Source organism: Ambystoma mexicanum, chromosome 7p (genome assembly GCF_040938575.1).
Source record: "Ambystoma mexicanum isolate Mex_15411 chromosome 7p, UKY_AmexF1_1, whole genome shotgun sequence".
Taxonomy (NCBI): domain Eukaryota; kingdom Metazoa; phylum Chordata; class Amphibia; order Caudata; family Ambystomatidae; genus Ambystoma; species Ambystoma mexicanum.
The window spans coordinates 402,791,276-402,804,121 of record NC_090939.1 but is presented as its reverse complement, the minus strand read 5'-3'; positions in this window follow the sequence as shown (position 1 = coordinate 402,804,121).

Below are 12,846 nucleotides of genomic sequence, written 5' to 3'. Positions count from 1 at the left end.
CAGTAACCAAGAAAAGGCACATATGACTTGAAGAAAAGAGCTTGATTGCGCATCACACCTAAAACAAGGCTATACAAATATGTAAAGCCTCTCAACCACGTGAGGGCATGCTAACATTACACTGCAGACAACACATAAGATGTAGATCCATACAAAAACATGTAAAACAATAGCAGGGTTCAAAATTGCCAGGAACTATGAGCCATTTAGCTCCTGGTTTTAGCCAAAGAGAGCCTGGTTACCTCAAAAGTAAGAGCTACCAGGAGCTACTTCTGACACCCCAGGCAAGTGGTACTATACAAACACGGTTATGTATTATTTACTGGGTAGGGTTGGGTATGTGTATAAAAGAGAATCATGGACACAATTAAGAGAAATTTAAAGCATATTGGATAATATATAAATGGACAAAATGTTAGCGTTTGTGTCTTATGCAAAGGTTACATTTCTGGTGCTCTATGCACTAGATCCTGCCCCCCCCCCGGCGTAGCGCCTGCCTAATTAGTGATGCCTGATACGCAGGAGCTGGATTTTGCTCCTTGTCAAGAAATCCGAATTTCAACCCCTGCAATTGAAACACCTACATGCCTTATTCATTGTTGGTTAATCTTCCAGTTATGGCACTTTACTTGTCTTTTTTATTCTAAATCCACCAGTCACTCAAATGTCATAAATGTCCTCAGTGTGCCAGAGTACCAAAAATAACTTTCACAGGGCAAATTAATGTTATCAACACCTACAAATAATGATTACAGCCATATGAGCCAATAGGTTAGTGGGTTTAAAAGTTAAAGAAACTGTGGTACGCTGACCATTAGGCATATAATGGCCATTGGCAAATGTAATAAAACAACACTGATGAAGCCAGATGAGGTACTACATCACATAGAAGAGGCCTATAGGTGAAGCTAATGTATGCTAAATTGGAAACCCACAATAAAAGCATTTTGAAAAACAAAGGTCCCATATTTAGAGAAGTGCAGCATATGCCTCTCCTAGCCTGCTTAAGTACTGGTGTGCACCTCAACCGTGCTTCGATGCAGAGCACCAGTCCTCACCTCCCAGAGATTTCATCAAAATCACAATTCTAATCCCAGACAGTATCCAACATGATTTCACATCCTTTGATTGGAGTAGGGAAATCTGACTACAACGCAAGCAACTCACAAGGCACATGCGTTCAAAACAGAATAATGGCAATTACAATGTGTGTGACTGTGGTCAAGTAGTTGCACAAATTAAGCCTTCCAGGTGTTGGGGCATGTTGAATGCAGTCATTATAAAAATAGAAACACACCTATGGGCAGTTAGATGCAGCTGCTCTGCCAATTCCCTGCTGCAGCAACAATATTATCATCTTAACTTCTAGGTCAGCCACCGATTACTTGACAGAGTCCATAAAATAGTAATATTAACCACTTACAAAGTAAAAATAGCGAAACATTCCATCTGGAGTCTTACAGTGTAGCGAGTATTCAATCGTTTTTTGGAAGAATATTTCCTGTTGAAAAGCAACATGATTTGTGGCATAAAAGGCATTAGAGATAGTGATATTTCCAAGATCAGAGTTTTGTCAAGTGGGGGACTTAAACAATAAAGTCTGTCAATTCTTCAGTTTATTGAGGCATGTCACTTACTCCTTCAGAACCAGGTGTCCACAACACTGTGTTCCCTGTTCCCACTTTGTAAAGTTTGGACTCCCCATTGTGAAGGTCTTACTTCTCTGTACCTTCACCATGGAACTATGTGAAGCCGTGTATCCCCCTTGTGAACAGGGTTATGAAATTAGCATGGTGTGAATGGCAACATACACATGCATAACTCAAATTCTGAAAAAGCAAAACGAGGACCATTAGCTAATTGTGACTCACTGCTTATAATGAAAAGGAAGGAAGAAAGAGAAAGAGGGAGAAAGAAAAAGGGAGAAAGAAAAAGGGCAGAGAGAGAAAGACAACCATTAGCACAGAGTGGCAGACCGCTTATGGCGAGCGCCTCCTCCATGGCAGATTCAAGAAAGTAGGCTAACCATTAGCAATGAGTGGCAGACCGCTTGGAGCGAGCGCCTCCACAGTGCCTCTGATTCAAAGAAAGGAAGAGGACCATTAGAATAGTGTGAGACTGCTTAGAGACAGATATTTACTTGGGATCCAAGGGAGTGGAGGGAGGACAGAGAATCCAAAGCTAGAGGTGAGAGAGAATTGCACAAGGAGGGCACAAACAAGACCAAGCTTTAAATGCTGGCCTAAGGATTTTCACAATTTGGGACAGTGGTGCAGTTCACATCACCACGCCTAAATGCCTATGCATTGTCAGACATTGAGCAGCCTTGCATTACAATAGCCATTTATAACAGCTTTGCATGCGTTTGAAGTCTAAAACGTCTAACCCTTCAAACAAATTCCCCTTAGCCCCTTCATTTCAAGACGTTAAACATTCTTCAGTCAAAGATGTGTAGATTGTGCTTTTAATCAACTACCAATTAACTCATACCCAAATCCTAACAGCCATCCCAAAATAAAGAGGATTACCAATCCTGGTCAGCATTAAAATCCATCAACAACTTAAGCCTGTGTGGTGCTGTGTGGCCCTGGACCTAAGCAGATTTCCAGAAACCCAACTCATGCTTGTAAAACGCAGCAGGCGAAAATCCTGGCGTGCAACTATATTTCATCTATTTCCAAGTACCCATCCTTACACTAGCAGTTGTCTAGCTCTCTTACCGGGAAGCTGTAATGCCATAGAAGTAACTCTTGGAACACAGACTTGGTAAACGGTAATCTGTCGTGTAACTCAAGTGTTCAGACTATCTTCTAACTGTAATTACCAGCAATGAGGTTATGAGATTGTGAGTGGGGACATGTTCCCAATAATCAAAATAAAGACTTGAAGGGCAGAAGCACCTAGGAGCAGCTCCAAACTATCTGGCATCACCGAGTATATAGCAAACATATCTGGAGAACTAGCAGCTAGTATATGGCATGCCACAAAGGTAACTTTCATTTGAGATCCAAACTATTGGTCATTATATATGCCTCATTGTAATGTGATTGAAATTGTGTTTCATAATGTTTTTCTTTTTTTATGGTGCGATTGTTTTGTGTAAAGTTTATTTTGAGCTATACACTTGGTTTTATTATTAATATACAGCATTTTACTTTTAAATGTCTTATACATGTCATAATGTTCCCTTATACACATTCCCAAAACTGGTTATTTTCACATAGGTATATTTGAATGGCACCGGTTCGACTAGGGAGTCAACTGTAGCTCCTGGTATTGCTTGGTGTCAAGCTAACTGGGCTCTTTGAATGTACACACATGAGATAAATAGCTCCTAGCAATTTCACTTGCTGCATTCCATTTGAGTAGGACAAAAGAGAACATGACATCAATGATGAAGTCCCAACCGTCCCTAGTGGTATCAGTGCCTGTGTCACCCCATCCAGACTGAAGCAGCCAGGGGTTGTAGCTCACGGACCAGACCACAGCGTGCCTCTTTTTCTGGGACTGTCCTGTAACTCCGCCTGCAACAGAAAAAGAAACATTTTAGAACATTTTGCCACATATGTGAAGGAAATCGGTTAATACAAGATAACCATGCATCAAAACAAGTACAATATTTACACCTTCCCAACTCTGCCTTGTCCTCCTGGCCAAACAATGTCTCTTCCCTTGCTGCCCTTGTCTTCAACTACAGCTTGGGTGGGAGGCTATTTATGCCCCTCGAGGTGCTGGCCGTTTATGGCCAGACCCCTGAGGGTCCCTGCACTACGCGTGCGTCCACGGAGGGGGTGGCCAGAGGGGCAGACCACTATGTGAGCTGCACCTCTAGCGCCCCCTGTGGGGCTGGCACACCTGCTTAGGGGGGCTAGCAGCTAGCACCTACCATGGCCGCCTACATAATAAAAGTAAATGCATAACATTTCATACCCTGCTTACCCCCAATGATAAGAGACAGAGACCTTCTGAAAGTTGGAAACATATTACACTTTATTGGAAACATATGGTTGCATTATTAGAGTCATCCTATTGGGCGGCCCCAGCCCCGCTCAGGTTTTATGAATGCCTGGCCCAACACATAGTCCTTTCCCGGGTGGCTCAGCCAATCCCGTCTTTTTCATATGGCTCAAAGTTTTGCACTTTCCACAATGCAAAATACATATTTTATTTATTGCATATTTATATAGCGCCTATACATCAAATGGTGTTTCAAGGCACCACAAGAAAAAAAGTGTGTGTGCGGGTGGTGGAGACAGCGAAGAAAACAAACAATAACGGTCCTACTAGGCAGTGTGTCATTCGGATCGTGCAAGTGCAGTAACAAGGAGTGCAGGTAGGGGGAAAGGGAACATTCTAGGGTGGGAGGGAAGTACGGGGTAGAGTGGTGGCGTACAAGTACAGGGGGAGGAGGGGAATAGGAGGGCACTTTGGGCTAGGCAAGTGCCAAGGGGAGGCCAGGTGGGCAAGTGCCAGGGGATGCAGGGAGTGAGGACCACATGCTAAGTGTGAGGACGGGGTGGACCAGGCTTGGTAAGGATGCACACCCAGTCAGGCCACTGAGGGGAGAGGGGCCCAGTAGTGCAAGAGCAAGTTAGGTAGATCGGAGTGCTGGGGAAGACTGGGCGATGAGGGCTTGGTGCCCTGTTGGACTCAGGGAATAGCAGCCAGTCCATGAAGCAGAGTGGGGCATTAGCTGGGGAAGGTGAGAGGAAAGGAAGAAGAGAAAGGGTGGGTCTTGAGAAGCTTCTGGAACTTATGGAGATCAGGCTCAAGCCTGAGAGGGGCAGGGAGGTCATTCCACAGGGAGGTTCCTGCAGAAGAGAGAGAGATCTACCCCCACTCTCTGCATCTGATCTGTAGGAAATTGGAGCTAGAAAACCAAAGGGCTCTAGTAGGGAGGTATTTAGGGAGAGAGATTTGGATGTAGCACAGTCCCATTCCCCTGAAAGCCTTGTGGATGATGGCAAAGGTCTTGAACTTGATCCTCACAGCCACGGGGAGCCAGTGGAGAGATTTTAGGGCTGGAGAGATTTGGTCCATGGGCTTGAGGCCAAGGATAAGTCTCACAGTCCTATTCTGGATTAGTTGAAGGTGGAAAGGGAGGATAAAGCTAGATTGAGGAAAAGGATGTTGCAGTAATTCAGTTTAGAGAGGATCAGATCTCTGGAGACATTGAGTTTCTGGGAAAAGGTGAGGAAAGCGAGAACACCTCTGAGGAGGTGCTGCTGAAAGTGGGCCTTCTTGGCAAGGTCTGCGATGTGACGAGAGAAAGCGAGAGAGGAGTCGAAGATGACTCCAAGCTTTTTAGCCTCACAAGAGGCTGAAGGGAGGGGGCCTGTGAAGGGAAGGAGGGAGCAGGGGTCCCAATGAGAAGGATATCAGTCTTACTGGCAGTAAGGCAGAGATAGTTTGCAGCACACCATTCCTGAATAGCAGTCAGACAGTCAGGGACGAGAGAGGATGGAGAGGAGGTATTAGAGGGAAGCTTGAAGGAGAGCTGTGTCTCATCCACATAACACTGGAAGTGAGGACAGAAGACGGAGATCAGGTTTACCAAAGGAGCAAGGTAGATGTTGAAGAGCCACAGTGAGAGGATAGAGCCCTAAGGGACACCGCAGGTAGAGAGTGTGGTGGAGGAGAGGAAAGGGCCCAGTTGAACCTGGGAAGGTCTGTCAGATAGGAAGGTCGACCAGTCCATTGCCAGGTATGTGATGCCATGGGTATCACAGAGTCGATTTATAAGGGTAGCATGATTGATAATGTCGAAGGCAGAGGAAAGATCGAGAAGGATGAGCAGGGAGGGAGAGTTGGAATCGAGATTGGAGAGCAAGTCTTTATGGGTGTTCAGAAGAGCAGTTTCCGTGCCTTTGGCTGCTATGAAGTCAGACTGGTGGTTGTGGAGACAACCAACAGATTCAGTGTGCTGGATCAGTTGGTTGATGACCACCTTCTCCTAGAGTTTGCCCAGGTATGAGGTAATGGATATAGGGCAGTAATTAGTAGAGCAGCAAGGGTCAGCAGAGGGCCTTTTAAGGAGAGAGTGCACAACTGAGTGTTTGAGGGGTAGTGGGAAGGAACCAGTGTCAAAGGAGTGACTGCTTCCCTTTCTCCGGCCTTGGCTGATTTCTGCAATGTTGTCCTTGATAGTTTCGGAGGAGCAGGGGAATACCTGTTTGGAAGAGACTTTCATAGAGAGGACTTGTTTAGAGACCTCATCCGGTGCTATGGGCGAGATGGAGTAGAGTAGGAGGGAAGGGGAAAGGAGGGCCAAGGGAGGCCTGAGAGCGGGTATAAGAAAAGTGAGGGGAGTAGTGGAGAGTGAGCACAGTACATGTCCTGAGTTTTGGTTGTGAAGTGGGAGCCCTGTGCAGTGCATAGAGCCTGGGCTAGCAGAGGAGAAGTGGAGACGGCAGTAGGATTGGCGAGTTCCTTGCAGATTTTGAACAGTTCAGCCGTGTTGTTGGTGGGCCCAGAGATGCAGGCTTGGATATGGGCCCTCTTCTTTAAATGGATGGAGAGTCTGTATTGCTTTTGGAGCAGGCAGCTGGCCATTCTTTTAGTGGATGTGCTTGAAGTCAGCAACTCTTCACTTGCGTTTGGGACAGGCTAGGTCGGAATCATACCAGGTGTGGAACCTCATCCAAGGTGTGTCCGGCTGAGTGGGTCAGACCGGAGGGTAGAATGGTGAGGGAAAGAGTCACAGAGGCTGCAAGAGTCCAGTAGCCGCATCAGGAGAGTCAAGGTGTTTATTGAAGTCTCTGAGGAGGAGAAGCTTGGAGGTAGAGTCCATGAGAGAAGAGGTGAGGTCAGACCACTTCAAAAGGAAGTGGGAGACCTGACCAGGGGTCCTGTAGATGGTGGTGAGAGTCAGTGAGAGGACAGAAGAGACTGCAAGCCTGCAGAGGAGGCATTTGAAGGAAGACTAGGACTGAGTGGGTATGAAAGTAGCAGGGAGTCATTCATGAAGGATCAGGGCCGCTCCACCTCCAGTCCGGTTAGGCCCGGGCTTAGAGAGGATCTTGTAGCCCTCAGGGAGGAGTGTGTCAAAAGCAGTGACAGAGCTGGCAGTGAATCACATCTCAGTGAGAGTGAGGACATCAAGGTCAAAGTCTTCATGGAGGTGACAGATATCAGAGGAATGTTAAACAGCAGAGCAATAGTTGAGGGTAGCTAAGTGAAGCTGGTTGCCACCTTTGAAGGTCTTCTGATGAGGGGTAAAGGGGTGCAGTACACCCGTCGGTGGTGGCAAAGGTGTCAGGGGGGTGGCAGAAGGAGGAGTGGTGGGAGATAGGAGGAAGTTGATGAGAGATGGAAGACACCTATCAAGAAGGAGGAGGTTGAGCTGAGAGCCCTGGGCAATGACAGTGCCATGGTAGACATTAATGATGCACTTAGAGGATGGGAAGTGTGCCAAGAGTATTTCCCATCTGGGTCCACCATTAACGGATGAAGACCCCAAAGGTCTGGAGATGGAGTGACAAAGAGTATGTCAGTGTCTGCCTGGAAGAAGAGCTGACATAGGTGTCAGCGATGGGCTGGCCTGTATTGGAGACCAGGAGATCTTTCTTGAACTTTTTCCTACCAGGCTTCAGAAAAGAGGTAGGATAGGTGATGGAGTAGCAGTTTGAATAAATAGGGGAGATGGAGAGCACTGCGAAGAGAGAGGGCAGAGATGGTAGGGGGTAGAGAGAGACGGAGAAACTGCACAATGCACAATGAACTCACCAGGTGGCCTAGCAGCAAGACAGGCACAGACAGATCATGTGCACGCGAGGAAAGTCCAGTCCAGAGAAGAGGGACCTTAAGGCATGAACACAAGGGTGGAGTGATCTGCAGCATCACCAGATGGAAGGGGGACGTGTGGTGGAAGAGTCAGAGGCAGCAGGGTCATCATGCTGCTCATTCAGCAGGTGGGGCAAAGCATCCATTTTTGTTTTGTTTGCTATGGTGTCTCTGGGGTCTTATTCGATTCCAGCAAGTGTTACAAAGACCCTGAAATTAGGCCTCAATATTGACATGCTCAGTTGCCTGCTAATGCTTCATCAGGTAGGGGACTCGATGGCCTCATTGCTGGAAAAATTACAATATAACAGCTACTCTTTGCTGTCCGAACACTTGAAAAAAAACACCACAACATCCATAACCTTGGATGATTCCTACTCAGGTGCTTGAGCCTCTTGTTGGGATGTTCAATTTGCTCCAAGGTCAACACTGCCTCAGCCAGATCATTGGCCGATTTCCTTTCAGGTACTTGAGCATCTTGTGCAGATGTTCAATTTGCTCCGAAGTAACTTGCCCGGATGTTAAGGGTAAGGGTACTTATCCATGGAGCCTGTTTCCTCCATGACATCCCCCACCCCCAGTGTCCCGTCTTGATTTTTTGTTGGCTTAGAGGCCTGGGGTCATCAGCCTCAGCTCCTCTGAACACTGTATGTATTGGATGCTGTACTGTGCACTATGTACTCCCCATGGCCATCCCACTTTCGGCTCGGATCTCCCGCTTCTTACTCAAGTTCAAGACCACTATAACAGTCAGTGACTGCTCACTCTGATCCGCCTCTCTTCCCTGCACACCAGCTGTGAGCTCCCTGGCTTCGCGCTCACTCACCACGCTGTCCTGCATATGCCATCCGTCTCCAAATCCTGCCGAAGGCACCTTCATCCAGTCAGGCAGTTATGAAGAAGGCTGGACATCCGGTGCCGCAGCCACTATTTAAAATGGCAGGCGTTACTGCTCCATGGTGCCTTCTACTGAGCGGTCGCCCCACTTGCAACTCTCTCCCAATGCAGGTTAGAGCAGCTTCAATTGGTACCAGTGCTTACCCTGAGGCAGGGCACTCATCCGCTCATATAGGCAAGCCGAAAACAATGATTGTGAGTGGCGCGGTAGCATCTGTGGCACACGCCCACGCACCCACTCCTATGCTCTCGCAAAAACAAGCCGCTCCCTCTCCCAGTTCCTCTGGTGGTTGCTGCCTTCCCCAAGGATCTGAGAGCCGCACTTCACTAAGCCAAGCGCTGGTGCACCAGGCTTAGGCACCAACCCCCAAGTCTTCTTGGTCACTCTCCGACGCAGTGCTCTCAATGTCCCTGCTGCTTACCAGGCCCCACATTGTTCTGGAAGCCAATCGAGCAGAGCCCCACACAGGAAGGACATCTGGGTTCTAGATTGCGACCTCGCCCTGGATACCCGTTCCGATTATCAGTTACATTATTTTGGGGTGGCTGTCAGAAGTAATAACAGTCGTTTTTGCTGGATTCTCGTGCCTCAGAGCAGAGTTCTTGTAGCAAGCAGCCATCTTAAATGAGGATTGTATTCTGCTGCTAATACTGGACTATCTGGTGCACATTCCCTCCCCCACTCTTGTGACATTACATGTGACCCGTGCACATATACACATCTTCACCAGTTGCCAAGATAAACTCTGTGCAAGGCTCAGACCACACATTTTGCGGTTGGACTCACACTATTTTCTTCCTGGTGCCACACCAAACTGCAGCTTCAGGCACAGCCTGACACAAATACCAAGCAAGCACCATATTTACCAATCATGGCAGCAAATCATTTGAATGTGGAAATAGAGACGTACACACACAGACTGCCTGATATCTAAAATTACAGATAATACATACATGACCAAATAATGGCACAGAAAGCAACAAATAATGTATGCACGCCACACATTGCACATGCAGATACAAAAACAGTGCCATAGCACCAATCTACTTGTCCTGCCACAGTATGGGTGAATGTGTGATGAGTGACTGTTTATCAGTGGTAGAATGACATGGGGTTGTATGGATGAAAGACAAGGGATGCTATGTTTAGTACCTAGATCCAAGTTTAATTGTAATGCCCACAGTATTTGCAAAGGGGATAAGATACATTATTTTAAACATACCAAAGATGTCTGGGTCAACAAGAGAGTCCTTTGTTGGCTGGTCTTCTATTTAACCTATAGGAAAAACAAATAAAGAAAAGCTTTTCACTGTGCAGCTGCATGGAACATTCGAAAGTAGTCATTTAAGTGAGGAAAGGTGTTAGCAGGAAATTGTACTTATCTGATGGGAGCTTGGATTTGCAGCACTGCCATCTCTTTGATGGTCAATACATGTATGGGATTTGGAACCTGTGGAGGTAAAAATGAATACATTAGATTCCATAATATACTTAACATACTTCCATCTTCTAACAAGACTAGTTGGTGATGCCACACACATTGGTCTGCCATAGGTCCTTAGAAATACAGATCTCATACTAAATTTAGACATCTGCGATGATGCACCCCACTGCATTTAATCCCATGGTAATCCAGGTCCCCGAGCTTAGCCATCCATCATAGAAAAAAAATCGTACTCCCTCATGCCTACAAAATATTCAGCATCATGTTGGCGGTGACCCTTTTGCTCTGGGTTTACTGCTCCATCCACTTTTGATTTATGTTCACTATTGCTAGTACCCTTCCCCATCAGGTTAGGTGTTTGGGCAAGCAGGCTTCTAATTTATCTTTAATTAATTGGAGGATCTTTTCACTATGTGGCTGGGTCAGGGTCTGGACACCTCCCAACCTGTAATAGGCTTACCAAGGCGCATACCAGAGCCGATCCTATCCCAGAGAAGGGGTTAGGGAGTTGGGGGCTTAGGTAGGCCTGTTAGGTAAGATTTTTATAGAAATGGTCAATATTCCTGACCTGGGTCAACCCCAGAAATGTTTGCTTTACTAGTGGGATATTTTTCCTTTATACCTCCGAATGGGAGTGGGTGCTTCCAAAGGTAAACCTTTGTTTGTATAATAAAACATTAAGCGAAAAGTCAGATACCTTAAAAAGGTTCATGCGGAGGATGATAATGTAGTAAAACAGCCGGAAATAAACGCTCATGTTGATCGCAAACTACATGTATTGTAAGGTAAAGGGCGTTAGCCCCCTGAGCCAATCAGGACACAGTATGGGTTTGGGTTTCTTCCTTGCTGGCCAATTCTAAAAGAAATCACCGGTCGATGGATAATTACGGCGAGCCTATTTCTATTCTTAGAACAGTTAACTGCTTGAGATGGAAAGGCGGCGTTTAGCCCTGTTTATGGATTCGCACTCAGGCAACAGCACATATTTGTGATATATATAATTATTTGTGATGCAAAGGAAATAAAATGGAGCAAAATACTGAGTGTATTAAACATTAAGTGATTGCTATAAATTAATTGCTAAATCCGTGGTATGAGTGCAAAGTCAGTGAGTGTTAATCACATTATAGCGTTTCATGTACAGTGAATTACGCATCTCGAGTAGTTTGTGTGAGAAGACCTACCAAACTGCAGTAAAAGAAATGGGCAGTGTTATTGAAAGATATAGATAGATATGGAAACCATATAAGTATGCTACTGTACACAAACAATATGCGATCTAAGAACATGGATGCATGGTTACAGCCAGTGTGCAATAAGAACCGCTGGACTGAATTTGTGATTGGTTATAGATAAGAGTCATAAAATAAAGAATGAATATGAATTCCATAGTCTAATGCAGGTTATTTGTTACAAGTGATACTCACAAATCATCCATTTGTGTGTATGTAACGTCATCACTAAATGTCATCTATCATCTTGAATTTACTGTCATTAAGCAGCAGATAGTAAGGCGTGTATGAGTGTCAATGGGCCAGAGGTAAGAAAGGCTAATACCCTAAATATAGAAAAATGAGCGAATGAGCAAGTACACTTTTTAAAAATTGACTTAAATATGTTGTCTCCCATTAGAAATTCTATAAGAACACATTGAGCTTATGTTCTTGATTTAGGCCTCTATGGAGGCACTGTAATTTGCAAATCATATGTGCTTCTTTTTGCCGCAGAGTCAATTGTCTGTCACCACCTCTTGCATGGGGCTTGAAATGTTTCAGTCCAACAAATTTGATATTCCGGCGGTGTTCCATCTGGTGTTGAGTTTGCCAATGTAGCGCAAAGGGAGGTTTAGCATCTTGACTGTTGATATTGGCTAGATGTTCTCTGATCCTGATCCTTAATTCACAAATTGTACTGCCGATATACACTTTCTTGCAAACACAAATAATTCCATAGATGATGTATTTCGAACGGCAATTAATAAAAACTGTGATGTTGACTTTTGAATTGCCATGACAAGTAAAAACTTTGGTAGGTGGAAGAGCAAACTGGCAAAAATTACATTATCCACATTTGTAAAAGCCAGTTGGCTTAGTATTGTCTGATAGCCAGTTTTGCTGTCTCATGGGACCAGATTGTAAGAAAGAAGGGCTAAAAAGATTTCGTAAGGTTGGAGCTTTCGTAAAAATGGTATTAGGTTTTTTGAGATATACGACTCCAAGTCTGGATCTAATAATAAAAGGTCCCAATGTTTGTTCAACATGTGGTAAATGTATTTCGAGTCACTGGAAAATTTGGTGATAAAGTTAACCTGACTGGTGAAAGATTTGTTGGTTTTAGGTCTTTGATTTTTAATCTCCGGCAAGAGCGATGGTTGTGCCACTTCTTTGATATCTTTTAAAGCTTTGTTTATGATTTTGATCGGATAGCCTCTTTCTTTGAACCTGATACTTACATTCTGATAAGAACTTTTGGTCATCACTACAATTTCTCCTGGCTCTTAAAAATTCACCACAGGGTATATTGTTGATAACACTTTTTCTGTGACTGCTGCCAGCATGCAGTATTGAGTTGACCGCAGTTTCTTTGCGATAGGTGCATGTCTGGATTGTATTGTCAGTTATATACATTTTGAGATCCAAAAACATGATCTGAGTGGCCTCAATCTGGCTGGTGAAGTTGATACCAAAGGTGTTCTGATTAAGGAACTGCATGAAAGAAGTAA